A 17711-nucleotide genomic window follows, 5' to 3' on the forward strand; every position below is an offset into this window, starting at 1 on the left:
GTTCTAAAACAACCCAATATGTATTAAATTCAAACAACTTAAAATAAAGATGGGGGGGGGAGAGAGAGAGAGAAGGCAAAATAGAGGAAAAGAAGGAATAATAGGATGCATTTTAGCCACCAGAGATGGGACCAGATACCAACGTAGAAGCGTTTTATAGGTGGCTTCAATTAGTGTGGTATTGATAGAAATTTTAGATACAGTAAGTTATAGGCAATGTCTTGCCAATCAGACAGATCAATAGTAATATTCAGGTCTTTTTCCCATTGATTCATATAGGAAAGTTTTAAGTTTGGTTCAGTGAGGGAAGTATAAACTGCAGATAGTCATTAATCGAGGGCACAGTGCTGAAGAGGTCCAGGTACAACAAAATCCAACCATGTAGGGGTGCAGTTCATCAATACTTTATCCAATCAATAACGTTGTGAAGTGAAAAATGTTGAAAAACACAACAATAAAAATCAAATATAAAAATAGAAATAAAAATAAATATAAAAATAAAAATAAAAATAAGAATAAGGCTCAAAGTATTTCAGAAGAAGGAGGCCTTGTATCCAAAAAGGGTGAAAGATAGAAAGTGAGCCGTAACCAAGATCTCATATATGCATATATGAGATCTTGGTTACGGCTCACTCTCTATCTTTCACCCTTTTTGGATACAAGGCCTCCTTCTTCTGAAATACTTTGAGCCTTATTCTTATTTTTATTTTTATTTTTATATTTATTTTTATTTCTATTTTTATATTTGATTTTTATTGTTGTGTTTTTCAACATTTTTCACTTCACAACGTTATTGATTGGATAAAGTATTGATGAACTGCACCCCTACATGGTTGGATTTTGTTGTACCTGGACCTCTTCAGCACTGTGCCCTCGATTAATGACTATTCAACAATATTGTTTACTGGTATATTAGTGTCACTCCCCCTTTTTTGGACTTTCCCCACCCATTTTTTGTACTTGTATATGTATGTGGTTATATGCACACACACATTAATTTGTATAACACTTTACAGCGCAAATATTTCACTTGTTACAATTATCACTTTTTGTCTATCGAGGTAGACCTCTTTTTTATTTGCAGCAGTATCCCCACTTTTCACTTGTCCCCTCATTCTAGACAGCGCAGGAGTTCACTTCACTTATAAACTGCAGATAGCCGTCCTTTCAAAGACCCTTTGCCTGGCAAGACAACTCAAAAGTTGTAAGTGTAAGTGGCTCAATAGTAAGTTTAAAGGGGTTGTAAAGGTAAAACATTTTTTTCCTAAATAGCTTCCTTTACCTTAGTGCAGTCCTCCTTTATTTACCTCATCCTTCGATTTTGCTTTTAAATCTCCTTATTTCTTCTGAGAAATCCTCACTTCCTGTTCTTCTGTCTGTAACTCCACGCAGTAATGTGAGGCTTTCTCCCTGGTGTGGAGTGTTGTGCTCGCCCCCTTCCCTGGAATACAGGAGAGTCAGGATGCCCACTAACACACAGCTCCTTTCTCTATCTGTAACGTAGAGCGTCCTGACTCTCCTGTATTTCAGGGGAGGGGGCGAGCACGACACTCCACACCAGGGAGAAATCATTGCATTACTGTGTAGAGTTACAGACAGAAGAACAGGAAGTGAGGATTTCTCAGAAGAAATAAGGACATTTAAAAGCAAAATGGAAGGATGAGGTAAGTGAAGGAGGACTGCACCAAGGTAAAGGAAGCTATTTAGGATTTTTTTTTTTACTTTACAACCCCTTTAAGTTTGCCAAAGGATATTTGGTAGCATAATTATTAATGTGAAAAGTATGTTCCTTGCTAAAGAACATTATTTTTTTATCAAGTTGTCATGGGTAAAGTTCCACTTTAAAACCCTTCTCGGTGGTCAGTAGGTCCGTACTTTGCTGGCTTAAAATGCTTTTGGTTATGTCAGATGAATGCATCCCTTGCCATGTGCTGAGGTTCAATCCGCTTACATTTATATCACTATAGGGCATAATAATAAAAGAGTGACAAAGAGCCAAGCAGGGAGAACCACAGCACGGAGGGGGGGGGGGCACCTGACATATTCTTGTAGGCACCCACCACCCTCTTGAAATAATACGTTCGTGTTTTAAAAACCTTATGTGAGTCAAAAGTTTTTGGCTTAGTTTCTTCTCTCATTAGTTCTTAAGCAGTAACCAATCTTCCCTGCCTGTATAGCTGATCATACATGTAGAAATCCAACTGTTCAATTGCACTTTCAATTCGAATTTCCATCAAAAAAGATTTGAATGAATAACCCATTATCTTCTATTGACTGCTGGGAAAATGGAAGAATCCCTGATTGACTGTGCCAGAAAATCTGATTGCTTTCCATCAGGTTGCTTCACGGGGTTCCAGTTTTTGATCACTTGTAAGTATATTTTCAATGTAGTAAATCTATTTCAATCTATAATATCAGTTGAAATTAGCTGGTCAACTCATTAATGGTTGTTCTTTCAACTACTTTCAACTGTAACAAACAAGACCTGGTTGAAGTTGCCAGAAAATCGCTTTGTATGGGGTTAGCATAATGGCTAGTCTACACATCTCTTCATTTTATAAATAAAAAATTAAAGCTGTGCTCTAAAGATCCCCAACAAATTGGAAAAAATTACATGGGCTAAATTAAACCAGTCCATATATGTGGAAAAGTGTCTAGAACCCAATGAAGTCCAAGGCTTATAGGTCAATTACCTTGGGAATTAACCAGACAGTGACACAATACCATAAATGAATAAGTCCATATATATTAAGTGAATGTAAAATAAATAGAAGAAAAAAAGTCCATAGATGCTGAGTGGAGTGAGTAAATAACAGTCCAAAATCACCAACAATATTGATTAAAGTGATCCCATATCCACCAAAATTTAGAAAGTGCACCTCCACAGAAATGTTATAAATGTACAAAAATGTCAAAGAGCAATCAATCACTTCAAAAAAAAAATCACTTTAAGGTGATAACAGCTTAAGTTAAGCCCCCTTTTTTCAGTGTTCCAAGCATATCACGTTATATGAGAAATTGTTGAATGAGCTGTCTATGAATGAGGAATTCATAGACAGCTGTCCGTCCACTGAGAATTCAGAAAGTGTTAAAGTACAGTAAAACCTTGGTTTGAGAGTAACTTGGTTTGAGAGCGTTTTGCCAGACAAGCAAAATGTTTTAATAAAATTTGCCTTGATATACAAGAGATGTCTTGATATAAGAGTAGCGTCATGTCACAACTGAGTATAATAAAGAAGAGAGGAGCCTCTAAGTGTAGCAATATGGTTACATTTAATGAAGGTACAACATTTAGAAACTTATTGCTACACTTAGAGGTGCCTCTCTTCTCTTTTATACCCTGTAAAAAAAATGCTTTGGTATACAAGTGCTTTGAATTACAAGCATGTTTCTGGAACGAATTATGCTAGCAAACCAAGGTTTTACTGTATAGGATAACAAACCAAGTAAACCACAGCCAAACCAAAGGCGCTAAACAATTTAAAGGGCTGATTATTACTGTATTTATCGGCGTATAACACACACAGGCGTATAACACACACCCCAAGTTTAGGAGGAAAGTTTAAGGAAAAAAAATTACATTTTAAATGCCCATCAATGCAGGTTTATCAGTGTCTATCTGCAGCCTTGCCCATCATTGCAGAATGATCTGTGTCAGTCTGCAGCCTTGCCCAACAGGCACACTTTGAACCGCCATCGTAAAGCATGCAGTAGTGCACTAAATGGTTCTTTTGGATTAGTGACATTTTTAGTTTGATAAATGCCAGGAAATGGGCATTTGCACAATAGCATCATGGCTCAGTTTAGGTTGAGCAGCGATATCTTCAGAAAACCAGACCCAAGAGGTGCCATGTGCCACTGAGAGTTCCTTAAAGTGGAGGTTCACCCAAAAAGTTAATTTTTAACATTAGATTGAGGCTCGTTTTGTGAAGGGGAATTGCATGTTTTTTTTAAAATCAAAGCAGTACTTACCGTTTTAGAGATATATCTTTTTCCGCCGCTTCCGGGTATGGGCTGCGGGACTGGGCGTTCCTATTTGATTGACAGGCTTCCGACAGGCTTCCAACGGTCACATACATCGCGTCACGATTTTCCGAAAGTAGCCGAACATCGGTGCGCAGGCGCCGTATAGAGCCGCACCGACGTTCGGCTTCTTTCGGCTACTCGTGACGTGATGTATGCGACCATCGGAAGCCTGTCAATCAAATAGGAACGCCCAGTCCCAAAGACCATACCCGGAAGCGGCGGAGAAGATCTATCTCTAAAACGGTAAGTACTGCTTCGATTTAAAAAAAAAAACACCCGATTCCCCTTGACAAAATGAGCATCAATCTAATGTTAAAAAAAAAAATTCGGGTGAACTCCTGCTTTAATGTAGTTAATCTACTAACATTATATTTATTACCATTTCAACTATGGAAATGAAAGTCTCATAGTGATATCTAAATATCAAAAATAGTCACTCACGAGTGCCGCCGGAATAGACAGAGCCAGATGTCCTGTGTACTCGGCTCCTCTAGGCTCGTCTCGCAATTCCGCCCAGTTCCGCCCCTTGGTCTGGCTCCTATGATGGACATAACACCGGTCCAATGGCGGGACGTAAAAAAGTGTGTGTTATACGCCAATAAATACGGTATGTGAATTTTGGAAGTAATCAAAACAAAATAAAGTCTATATGCTGCTCATTGATACATGGGGGATGTCCATGGATATAATAGAGGTAAATGGTTGGGAGAATAAATAGATCTTGCTTCCAAGAGAATCCATAAAAGACATTAATACTCAGCAAAACTTATAGGACCTACTGTTAAGTTGTCAAGGTTGAAAGAACAAAAAGTTGTTTTATCCTATATAAAGTTATCTGCTGACCCATGTCATTTTCTAACCTATATTATGTGAGCCAATCAGCTTTTCAATGCAAGTCTGAAAAGGGACCAAAGGTTTCTTTGATAATTAAAACACGATCGGATATTCCGACAGCAATTGTCCGTCCGTATGCTCCATTGGACAATTGTTGTCAGAATTTCCGACAATAAATGTTGGCTGTGCATGCTCTCAAATTGTCCGACAAAACGTGTTCTGTTGGATCATCCGATCGTGTGTACACATTTTTTAAGCATGGAGCTACTTTCTTAGGTTTAAAGCATGGAGACAGGTTCTTAGGTTTGAGGATCACAACATAGTCGTGGCAATGGACGAATGGAAGCTCTTGGCACGATAATAAGCAATAAGATGCACTTATTCTCTGAATTGAGGGAACACTGGGTTGCTCTAAGCTACAAATGTTGGCTGTGCATGCTCTCAAATTGTCCAACAAAACGGGTTCCGTCAGATCATCCGATCGTGTGTACACCTATCCATCAGACTAAAATCCAAAGTACAAACACGCATGCCCTGAAACAATGATAAACATCAGACAACAATAGCAGAAGCTGTCCAAAGGGTGGCGGTAAAGAGCTGAAAAAACACGTAGTTCGGTGTAGGTTGGCTGAAAATGTTCTGCCATGTGCATGCATACCAAGTTCACGGCCAACGCCCCTTCACACAAAAATCCACGGAAAAGTCAGATGGAAGTCCGATCGTGTGTACGAGGCTTTAGAGAGGGAAACTCTTGTGGGCAAAACAGTGGCTTAGTAGTGCTGGGGTCTTTGGTTTGATTTTTGGCCAGAACACTATCTGCACAGAGTTTGAATCTTCTCCCTGTGCTTGTGTGGGTTTCCTTTGGGTACTCTACTCTGGTTTCCCCCCACACTCCATAGGCATTGTAGGTCTAAACTTGCCCTGGTATGTGTGTGTGGGTCTAAAATGTCAACTGCAGCCTCCTAGGCAGACCCTGGTAATACTCTGTTGAGTGGCTAATGCAGCTCTGGTACTCATTTCAAGCATGGAGTTACTTTCTTAGGTTTAAAGCATGGAGCCAGGTTCTTAGGTTTGAGGATCACAACATGGTCGTGGCAATGGACGAATGGAAGCTCTTGGCACCGATAATAAGCAATAAGATGCACTTATTCTCTGAATTGAGGGAACACTGGGTTGCGCTAAGCTACAAATGTTGGCTGTCCACTTATTCTCTGAATTGAAAACTTGAAAGGGAACACTGGGTTGCTTAACCACTTCCCGCCCGGCCTATGGCCGATTTACGTCCGGGAAGTGGTTATGAAATCCTGACAGGACGTTCTAGAACGTCCTGCAGGATTTCATGCCGCGCGCGCCCGTGGGGGCGCGCATCGCGGCGATCGGTGATGCGGGGTGTCAGTCTGACACCCTGCATCTCCGATCTCGGTAAAGAGCCTCCGGCGGAGACTCTTTACCACGTGATCAGCCGTGTCCAACCACGGCTGATCACGATGTAAACAGGAAGAGCCGCCGATGGCTCTTCCTCACTCGCGTCTGACAGACGCGAGTATAGGATAGCCGATCGGCGGCTCTCCTGACAGGGGGGGTTCGCGCTGATTGTTTATCAGTGCAGCCCCCCCTCGGATCGCCACACTGGACCACCAGGGATGCCCACCCTGGAGCACCAGGGTGGGCAAAAAAAAAAAAAAAGACAGAAAAAAAAAAAAAAGTCTAAAAAATAAATAAAAAAAAAACATAAAGAAAAAAGATGCCAGTCAGTGCCCACAAATGGGCACTGACTGGCAACAATCAGTGCTGCCACCCCAGTGTCCATCAGCGCCACCCCAGTGTCCATCAGCGCCACCCCAGTGTCCATCAGCGCCACCCCAGTGTCCATCAGTGCCACCCCACAGTGCCCATCCATGCCCAGTGCCCACCTAGCAGTGCCCATATGTGCCACCCATAAGTATCCATCAGTGCCGCCCATGAGTGCCCATCTGTGCCGCCTATGAGTGCCCAGTGCCGCCCATGAGTGCCCATCAGTGCCGCCCATGAGTGCCCATCAGTGCCGCCTATGTGTGCCCATCAGTGCCGCCTATGTGTGCCCATCAGTGCCGCCTATGTGTGCCCATCAGTGCCGCCTATGTGTGCCCATCAGTGTCGCATACCAGCGCCGCCAATCAGTGCCACCTCATCTGTGCCCGTCAGTACTACCTCATCGATGTCCATCAGTGCCATCTCATCGGTGCCCATTAGTGCCGCCATATCAGTGCCCGTAATTGAAAGAGAAAACTTATTTACAAAAAAATTAACAGAAAAAAATAAAAACGTAATTTTTTTTCCAAATTTTCAGCCTTTTTTTAGTTGTTGGAAAAAAAAAAAAATCGCAGAGGTGATCAAATACCATCAAAAGAAAGCTCTATTTGTGGGGAAAAAAGGACGCCAATTTTGTTTGGGTACAGTGTAGCATGACCGCGCAATTGCCATTCAAAGTGCGACAGTGCTGAAAGCTGAAAATTGGCTTGGGCGGGAAGCTGCGTAAGTACCTGGTATGGAAGTGGTTAAGGCTACAATAGCTTTTCCTTCCTACACAAACTTTCCAATTAAGAAGTTCTGGCTGCTAAGGGGAAAAAGAACACCATTGATAGACAATTGCTGGTGTGGCTTTGTAGACTCTGCATGTAATGTATATACAGTACATATTTTAGGAATGTTAAGCTAAAATAAAAGAGTATATTTTAAAACAGATTTATTGTCAATGGTAAAAATCTTGACAGATATAGGGTATTGGTTCTCTTACATGAGCTGCATGCTGTGTATAATTGATCATTCCTGGCACAATGGACATTTAGTACCCGCGGTGTACCTGTCAGGGAGTATGCTCACAGGAGCTCAATAGGCACAGGCAGGCCATCATTCTTCGGCAGTGAATGTATGATCCATCAGACATCAAAGTGCATGCGAGAAGCAGGACACACTGACAATTTATCAACGTGCCCTTGTGGAACTAATACAGTACACAGTCCATTCCCGCTTACAGGTCCTTTATTTTATATCAGCCAGGGATATTTCTCACATCTTCAGTGTGTATGATAGAGGTGCTTTCTGTGCCTCTAAATTTCACGCTTCAAGACTTCCATTCATAGCAAATGATGCTGCCATCCATCCAGCTTCAGCGGGGAAGTGCTGGACTTAATAAATAAAACCCAGTATGATAATGCATTGTCTACTCTCATCACTGGCTTATAAATAACTTGACGTGTTGGTAAATCACCATTCAATGAACAGTCTGCATGAGCAGAAGATTCAAATCACAACCAACAAACATGCCTGGGACAAACATTGATCTATACTCAGACAAAAATATTTTTAAAAACAAAAAATCACAAAGGAGAAAACTCAGTGGACATCTTGATCTATTCTGCTATCATTCTTCTATGTTTTAAATTAATTAAAGGGATTAATTTGACATGATGTGAGCTATGACATGTAATGATCCATAGCAATCTGATATCACCTTTCATCAGTTTACAGAAGCAAGATGTAAGGATGCCAGGATTTACTAAACAGCACATTGCTCCTTACCTTACTAAAAAAAGGATTATTTTACTGTCCTTCAAACTTTAGGGGGGCCAGACTGTAACCAGTGGGAGTAAAAGATTTCCTGGCATCGCTGGGATTAGACAATGCCATAGACTTGGTGGTCATTGGCAGAAATAATGCCCTATAATTGGTGTCAGGAGAATCGAGTCCCCCATCTATGGTGTCAGTGGGAGGAATAGTGTCCTGTTATTTTTGTCAGAGGAAGAAATAGTCCCCCATCACTGGTGTCAGTGGGAGGAATAGTGCTCCATAATTGGTGTCAGGGGAATTGAGTCCCCCATCTCTGGTGTCAGTGGGAGGAATAGTGTCCTGTTATTTGTTTCAGTGGAAGAAATAGTCCCCCATCACTGGTGTCAGTGGGAGTAATAGTGCTCCATAATTGGTGTCAGGGGAATTGAGTCCCCCATCTCTGGTGTCAGTGGGAGGAATAGTGTCCTGTTATTTGTGTCAGTGGAAGAAATAGTCCCCCATCACTGGTGTCAGTGGGAGGAATAGTGCTCCATAATTGGTGTCAGGGGAATTGAGTCCACCATCTCTGGTGTCAGTGGGAGGAATAGTGTCCTGTTATTTGTTTCAGTGGAAGAAATAGTCCCCCATCACTGGTGTCAGTGGGAGTAATAGTGCTCCATAATTGGTGTCAGGGGAATTGAGTCCCCCATCTCTGGTGTCAGTGGGAGGAATAGTGTCCTGTTATTTGTGTCAGTGGAAGAAATAGTCCCCCATCACTGGTGTCAGTGGGAGGAATAGTGCTCCATAATTGGTGTCAGGGGAATTGAGTCCACCATCTCTGGTGTCAGTGGGAGGAATAGTGTCCTGTTATTTGTTTCAGTGGAAGAAATAGTTCCCCATCACTGGTGTCAGTGGGAGAAATAGTGCTCCATAATTGGTGTCAGGAGAATTGAGTCCCCATCTCTGGTGTCAGTGGGAGGAATAGTGTCCTGTTATTTGTGTCAGTGGAAGAAATAGTCCCCCATCACTGGTGTCAGTGAGAGTAATAGTGCTCCATAATTGGTGTCAGGAGAATTGAGTCCCAATCTCTGGTTTCAGTGGGAGGAATAGCATCCTGTTATTGGTGTCAGTGGAAGAATAAGTCCCCCATCACTGGTGTCAGTGAGAGGAATAGTGCCCCATATTTGGTATCAGTGGGAGAATTAGTTCCCCTTAATTGGTGTCAGTGGGAGAAATAGTGCCCCATCATTGGTGTCAATTGAACAATGTGTCCCCCATCTCTGGTGTCTGTGAAAGGAACAGTACCCCTCATTGGTGTCAGTGGGAGGAATACTGCTTCATAGCAGTGGAAGGAAAAGTGCCCCAAGGGCCAGATAAAGACAAGCAAAGGGCCACACCTGGCCCAAGGGCCACAGTTCGGAGACCCCTGCTGTAGACAAACATGCCCTCTCCCTCCCCAAACAAAGTGACCTCTCTAAAGACTGCACACTTTCATGCATGGGGTAGGAAATGCTTAGTGCTTGGGGAGTACTTAGTGATTTGCAAATGGCAGTTTTTAGAAAAGTCACCTTTTTGCTTAAAAGGAGGCCAGGGGGGCAGTAAAAACAGGTGATCTGTACTTTTATTGACCCCCTACAAGCAGACATGGTGCTGCTCAGGCTCAGGCTATGCATTATTGCTTGTCAATTTTAATGCTACATGCAACCAAACTCTCCTATAAGTTATTGGCGCCATACAGCAACCACAAGCCAAACATTCCGGCTTGCAGTTGCGGCACCTTCTCGCTATGCAAAATGACTGGTTTGCAATAAAAAAAATAAAAAAAAATCAGGCATCAGGAGGCAGTCATATCAACTTCTGAATGTCAGCAAACCTCCTTTTACCACCATTTGAAAAGTGATTCAGCACAGATTACTTCTTTGGGGGGAGGGCAGTAAACACTACGGCTAAGCCCTATGGGGTCTAACGCAACGCATAGGGAAGAAGATATGAACTCTGAATATAAGATGGCACTGGGAGGTTATTTTTCTTTTTTTGACAATATGACAGTTTTTCATTTAGAATTTCTTATTCAAATATATCACAGAGTCATGAATAGGGATGAGCTTCGAGGTCGAGTCGAACTCATGTTCGACTCGAACATTGCCTGTTTGCCGAACAGCGAACAATTTGGGGTGTTCGCAGGAAATTCGAAAAGCCGCAGGACACTATGGAAAAGTCTATGGGAGAAATCTAAAGTGCTAACTTTAAAGGCTTATATGCAAGTTATTGTCATAAAAAGTGTTGGGGACCTGGGCCCTGCCCCAGGGAACATGTATCAATGCAAAAAAAGTTTTAAAAAGACTTCTGTTTTTTCGGGAGCAGTGATTTTAATAATGCTTAAAGTGAAAAAATAAAAGTGAAATATTCCTTTACATTTCGTACCTGGGGGGTGTGTAAAGTATGCCTGTAAAGCAGTGCTTGTTTCCTGTGCTTAGAACTGTCCCTGCACAAAGTGTCATTTCTGAAGGATAAAAAGTCATTTAAAATCACTGCTCCCAAAAAACAGACGTTTTAAAAACTTTTTTTTGCATTGATACATGTCCCCAGGGGCAAGACCCGGGTCCCCAAACACTTTTTAGGACAATAACTTGCATATTAGCCTTTCAAATGAGCACTTTAGATTTCAAACGTTCAAGTCCCATAGACTTCAATGGGGTTCTAAAGTTCACACAAAATTTTGGTCTGTTCACAGGTTCTGGTGCGAACCGAACAGGGGGGTGTTCGGCTCATCCCTAGTCATGAAGAGGATGATAGCTCTGAATTTTGTACTTCAATGTTTACTTGTAACGATACATGTTTGGTGCTCTGTCACCGCAGAAATTTATTTTTTCATCTTTTTTGTACTGTACGTTTCTTCTTACGTACCAAAAACTTTAATAAACAGAAATTATACACAAACGTATCACAGAGGAGTCCCCTATTTCTCTCTCTGCTTACAAAACACATCTCTTTAGATGTGTTGCCTGCTGGCGAGATCTGGTATTGCAGAGTGACCTTGAAATACAATAATTAAAGTGACTTTGTTGCGACGAAATTATTACTACCTTTGCTTAGCCTCTTTTGAAAGTGTTGGTTTACTGGCTGTGTCTGGTCTTAAAGTGGATGTAAACCCACTCTCATCCTTTCTAAACTACTGCCATAGTGCTGATCTATAAGGATATACATGCCTCCTACATGTATCCTTACCTGTCAAATGTCTCCCCTCTGTCTGTTATAAGAACTAAAAAACTGCAGATTCTGTGGGTGGGTCTGTTGTCTGGAGCTCGGTGGGTGGAGTCGTGATGTCAGTAGACTCCCCGCCCTCCTCTACACTCCCCTTGTCAACATGCATTTTTTCCTATGTATTACTTACACTGAATTCTGCTATGATCACTAACACCCAGTTAAAATCCAGAAAAGTAACCACATGACTTCAGAAAAGGAGTGGGGGTGGGAATTAAAAAATAATACCTTTCTCCAGGCTAGTGCATGAGATATGTAAATAACCTGTCACTCACAGCAAGGGGGCAGAACGGACCAAGGCTTTTCTCTGTTAGTCCGTTTTATCTCACTGAACAATAAAAGAGGATTGCTCAGAGCTTGATTAACTCTTTGTGCAAGACTGGGCACAGATGATAGGAAATCTTTTACTCTACAATGTAACCGAAAAAAAAAAAAAAAATCGGGTTTACATCCACTTTAATACTTTTGAGTCAGAGGGTTTGATTTACTAAAGGCAAACAGGCTGTTCACTTTGCAAGGATATTTACACCAGTGAATGAGATGAAGCTCTGCTGACTTCATGGATGGGTGTCAGCATAGGTGCGTGCAGCCTATTGCATTAGGGTGTGCACCCCAAAGCTCATTGATGGTGTCAGTAGGGCAGTGGACAGTGTAGTTAGGGCAGTGGGCAGTGTTGGTAGTTTTTATTTTTAATTTTTTTAATTTTTATTTTTATAAATTCTGTTTTTTTTTTGCAAAATAAAATTGGTAGCCCTGTTAGGGGGCTTTGATGAAATAAAGGGGTCTAAACAGGGGGAATCTGTGCCACACGGGGTGATTGGGGTGTGCCTAGGCACACCTGGCACACCCTGTGCGCACGCATATGGGTGTCATTTTGGGGGAGTGTGCCTTCCTAGGGAGGCTGTATTAAATGTAGACCACCCCAGTTAACACCCACATTTAATGCCAAGCCTCTATGAGTCAAAGAACTGAAGTCCAATGAATAAAAGGGGCAGACCAGGGACAGTCCAGCTAGGAAGGAAATGGCTAGATGACGATGGATGGCTTCCAGCAGGAAATGAGACGTGCTCTACCTAATTTGCTACAGCTTCTACACACTGTGAAAAGCCTACAGCGTGCAGTGAATTCTGGGAAAGCAATTTTAGTACAGAAGGGGAACCTGTACAAATGTGCCAGACTGAAGGTAATGCTGGAGTTTAGTTTCCTAAGTCGCGCAGTGATCCGCGGTAAAAAGCGACTTTTACTGAAAAGTACAAGTGTAAAGGCAGCCTAAACCAATATGTATGCACTGACAGTATGGTTAATGTCGGTACCGTTTTCTTCTTTGTTCTTTTTTCAGTTTTCATGGTTATGAAACTCTCTGTATCCACAAAATCAATAAAATGACTTTGTTAAAAAAAAATTCTGCTTAGCTCTTGTGACGTTGTAATGCGAAGCAATGTATTTTCTTATTCAGTAAGAATAGTACGTTTTGTAGAGGCTCAAACCAAATAAAACTGAACAGAAACAGGGGATATAAGAGAATAAATAGAATACTTTACAGAATGGAATGTAAGCACAGGTAAATAAATAATGGCTCCGATCCAGATGGGTCTGATCCAGCTTGTCCTAGTGTTGTTTGCAAAGATTTGTAAGCATTTTTTATACAAACCATTTAACTATAGATCAATCAAGATAAAACAGTGAGGCCCCGTACACACGACCGAGTTTCTCGGCAGAATTCAGCCAGAAACTCGATCGGAGCCGTATTCTGCCGAGAAACTCGTCGGAAGCCGACGAGGAACTTGTCGGGCCAAATAGAGAACAAGTTCTCTATTTCCTCGTTGTTCAATGAGGAAAGTTGGCCCGCCGAGATCCTCGGCGGCTTCAACACAGAACTCGACGAGGAACTCGATGTGTTTGGCACGTCGAGTTCCTCGGACGCGTGTACGGGGCCTCAGAGTCGTTGGCATGGTGCCGTGTATTTTAAGCCAAAATGTTTATATTTTATTTTAGATACAAAAAAAAGCAAGGTTATGTAATTCTGGAAGGTTTTTATTGTTGTCTGTGTCCCAAGTGAGGAAAATTCTCTATCTCTATTTGTCTTGGTGACCACTGTCCCTGAGATTGAGAGTTGGACATCCAACATTTTTAGTTGTTACTTACTAGAACTTGACCGGTGTCTAAAAGGTGTTTCTCTCACTTTGTACAGATTTCCTCTCATTTCCTATTGTATTAATGTACCAGGAAGTATGGAAATCACCCCAACAGGACATAGATGGCAAATAATCTGAGAGGGGTTTAAACCTGCCGCTACACTTTCCAAAAATAAAAAAAACGATCTGGCTTTAGATATTCTTTAACCAGTTGGGGACTTGAGACTTTTTATGCCGCGTACACACGATCATTTTTTGTAAAAAACTAAGTTTTTCAGGCTCTAGAAAAAAACAACGTTTTTTTTCAACTTGATCATTAAAACGGCCTTGCCTACTCACGATCGTGAAAAAAAAATGCTCTAGCAAAGCGCGGTGACGTACAACACGTACGACGGCACTATAAAGGGAAAGTTCCATTCGGATGGCGCCACCCTTTGGGCTGCTTTAGCTGATTTTGTGTTAGTAAAAGACGATTCGCGCTTTTCTGTCTGTTACAGCGTGATGAATGTGCTTACTCCATTACGAACGGTAGTTTTACCAGAACGAGCGCTCCCGTCTCATAACTTGCTTCTGAGCATGCGCGGATTTTTCACGTCGTTAAAGCCCACACATGACCATTTTTTACAACCCGATAAACGACAACGTTAAAAATGTTGTTAAAACATAGAGCACGTTCAAATTTTTTTTTGTCCGTTTTTCAGAACCCGAAAAATGCTCTGAAGCCCACACACGATCATTTTTAATGACATTAAAAAAAAAGTCATTTTTTACAACCCGAAAAATTATCGTGTGCACACGGCATTAGACATACCCTAAAAACTTCAGTCTGTATGCCCTGCACCCTATTTTCTCCTACTCCATCACACCTCTGACTGCCAATTCCGGCAAATTTTCTTATTTGGACTATGTTTTGGGAGATTGTTCAGAAGCTTCAATGAAAAATACAATTAAACAAGATTATTGTTATTTCCAGAGAGGTGACCCTTATTCTGCATATGATGTCATTTGAAACTACTGTACCCTACTGGTAACAAAAAATGTAAGGTAATGACTAAGCGATAACACATCTACCTTTTTGTCCCCTGCTCCATCTGTTAACCACGTGTCATATGAAAAGTCAATAAAAGTATTTTTGGAAGGGCAGCTGTCTGGAATTATTTCTTAATGTTACACAGCATGCGAGCTGGGCTAGCACCTGACTAGTGTGTGTCTTAAAAAGAGATTCACTCAACTGGAGCAGCCTTTCTTGTTTCAAGAAAAAAGGTAAAATTGAATAAATGTGTTCTATTTTAACCTTTTAGTCATCTCTAATGATCGTTATGTTACCCTTTCTGTGATATAAAAGAATACCATCTGCTGATCAAGAAGGATCTCAGCTCCCTCCAGTGGCCAACTTGTGTTATAACCACTTCCTGTTTACTTTTTGTCCTGGTACCTCAAGGAATACTGGGAAACTGAGTACAGGGAGAAATGGACTCCATCGCCCTGGTCTATTTACAAACTACAATACCCAGAGGGCCACTGTACAACCCCAGATTGCTTTGCTCCCCGCGCAGCCTGCTGGGGGAGGTAATTTAAGGAGAAGGAGGTGGTTGGCGCACTCTCTCCGGACCGCCTCTTCAACCCAGGAGGACACCTGTGTGAAGTGTCCCCACAGAAGTCTGGGCCGGAGTTGAGGCCTACCTACGCCCGGGCGGAGCGCCATTTGAGGAGAGAGACAGAACCCTTGACGGAGTGATCGGACAGTGTCCCAGTTCAGCAGTAACCCTTCTGAGAGCCGGAGACTGTTATCCGTAGAGACTGTGATCTGTGACTGTGAGACTGTTTTGAAAGTACAAGGCCTGAACTGATCGGGTGAGACGGGCACCTGCCCAAAACCTACTGACTGTGTTGTTGGAGGGTGAATCGCTCATATTAACCATTGTGGTTTGACTATTCAGGTCTCTTCCACCAGTTTTATCTGTTTCCCATTGGATTACAATTTACCCCTTGCGCGCCACTGCATGCCAACGCATCAGTGCACAAACTTTTTGGGATAAGTTGAACTGAGGTTTGGTCTGATCAACCAAACCACGTTAGTTAGGTATACTATCTAAAGACTGCCTGTTTAGTTATTGCAGACTGTTGACTTCTATCTTCATACTCTTTAACTGAGTAATTGGTTCCATCAAACTGTGTAGTATTGTTAATAGAGAGAGCTGGGTGAGGCTGGGAGGTGGTGCTTCAGTGTGGATGTCTTATTGGGGGAACCCCCTTGCTGCGTGCTTACACAGGTCTGTATAGCCGTTATAATTTAACCTGTATTTATTTGCTATCACTGATTCTGACTCTTGCGGGGCTCTGCAAGAAGTATTTTACAATTTTACCCTTGTTACCTTTGCTTTTATGTTATCCAGTAAAGAGTTACATTGGTTAAGCTGAAATTTGTGTACAGTCTATCTGTCATCCTGTGGGATTAATACAACTCAAGGTAACCATTATTTTACCTAACTTACTGTGGTGTGACAAAATATTATGCTCTCCAACACTTATTGGGGTCCACAATCCCAATTAATACCAGTTGTGCCAATGGAGGGTTCGAGACACTTTCAGGGGTTGATAGCCAGAGCGTAGACCTAAAACAAACCAGCAGCTCCTTCGGGGGTAGTGCTACACTTAAAGTGGATGTAAACCTGATTCATGAAATTTGACTTAGGCACGTATATCAGTAGTGTTTTGTTATCTCTCCCCAAAGCCCTAGGTCCTGTGTATTTCTGCTACTCCATTCTTCTGTTATCAGCATGATAACTTCTGACAAGTACTCCAACAACCGAGAAAAAACAGCCTGAAATTTGTGTCGGCGGTGGGTGCTATAAATAGATTAGCAGAGAGCTTGTCTATTGACAGCACAGTTCTGCATATTACTTTCTTCCTTCCTTTGCTTATGTGGAGGGGGGGGGGGGCTTTCCTCCAATCAGGTGTCACACAGTTTATGCCAAGAAACAAGAAGAAACAATCTCTAACACATTGTGCACCTTCTAAAGACTATAGCAAGCTGAAGACAGCAGATTTACACGTAAAACGTATTTAGGGAGATGTGTTTAATTTCTGTGATTCCTATGAGGCTATTATTTTTCTCTTGACTTGTTTCTTTTCTTTTTTTTTTTTTTATTAAAGTTTAAACATTTTCTGCTTTTTTTGTGTTGCATTAAATAAATGCTATTTTTTTTTATTGTAAATGCATTGTCATTGATAAATAGTTTTACATCACTTTATATCAGAATTAATTCCCTCTTGCTTCTCCTTTTATTGAAGATCTTTCCGCAAAGATGAGGATTGTTTCTGTAGGATGGGCCTGCCCAGCTGATCATATAGTCAATAGTCCAAAAAGCATTTTTCCAAATGACTGATATTCTTTCTTTGGTGAAAGGATGGCTGCTTTGGACATACACCTGCATGTTTAACCGTGATAATCATGCAAGTTTACATATCTTTTGTAAAATTGCCAATGGCCAGACAGATGTCTCCCCAAGAATTATGAGTTTGGTACAGGGCTCAAGTCCTGTGGTAATGCGTGGGAACGGAGTTCCTGCACTTTTTTCACAGCAGGAACTCAGTTCCCTTTGCAGGGCTAGAGCAGCTGAGCCGCCCGAGCCAATCCTTCACTAAGCGGCGATGCCCAGCTCGAGTCACTGTCAGGGGCAGGCGAACCTTAGTAACCCTTTATATTACTGGCCGCTTCCTGTATATGGATTAATCGGGTAGAGTGCGGGTATTCCGTCACTTCCTCAATGCCGCAATGTCTCCTGGGAGCTTTTGTCATTGTTCCCAGGAGACATTGCGAAGGTCTGCCGCGAGTTATTGCGGGATTTAGAAAGAACTTGCACTACCCGATGAATCCATATACAGGAAGCAGCCAGTAACATAAAGGATTACTAAGGTACA

The 17711-nt window shown here is 41.9% G+C and overlaps 1 protein-coding gene across 2 annotated transcripts in view; it reads right to left on the bottom strand.

Moving 5' to 3' along the window:
* SORCS2 (sortilin related VPS10 domain containing receptor 2) overlaps positions 1 to 17711 on the bottom strand; it is a 1216738-nt gene that overhangs the window by 91942 nt on the left and 1107085 nt on the right. The gene's annotated exons all lie outside the window — the stretch shown is intronic.

Source organism: Rana temporaria, chromosome 1, assembly GCF_905171775.1.
Source record: "Rana temporaria chromosome 1, aRanTem1.1, whole genome shotgun sequence".
In the NCBI taxonomy this organism is placed as follows: Eukaryota; Metazoa; Chordata; class Amphibia; order Anura; family Ranidae; genus Rana; species Rana temporaria.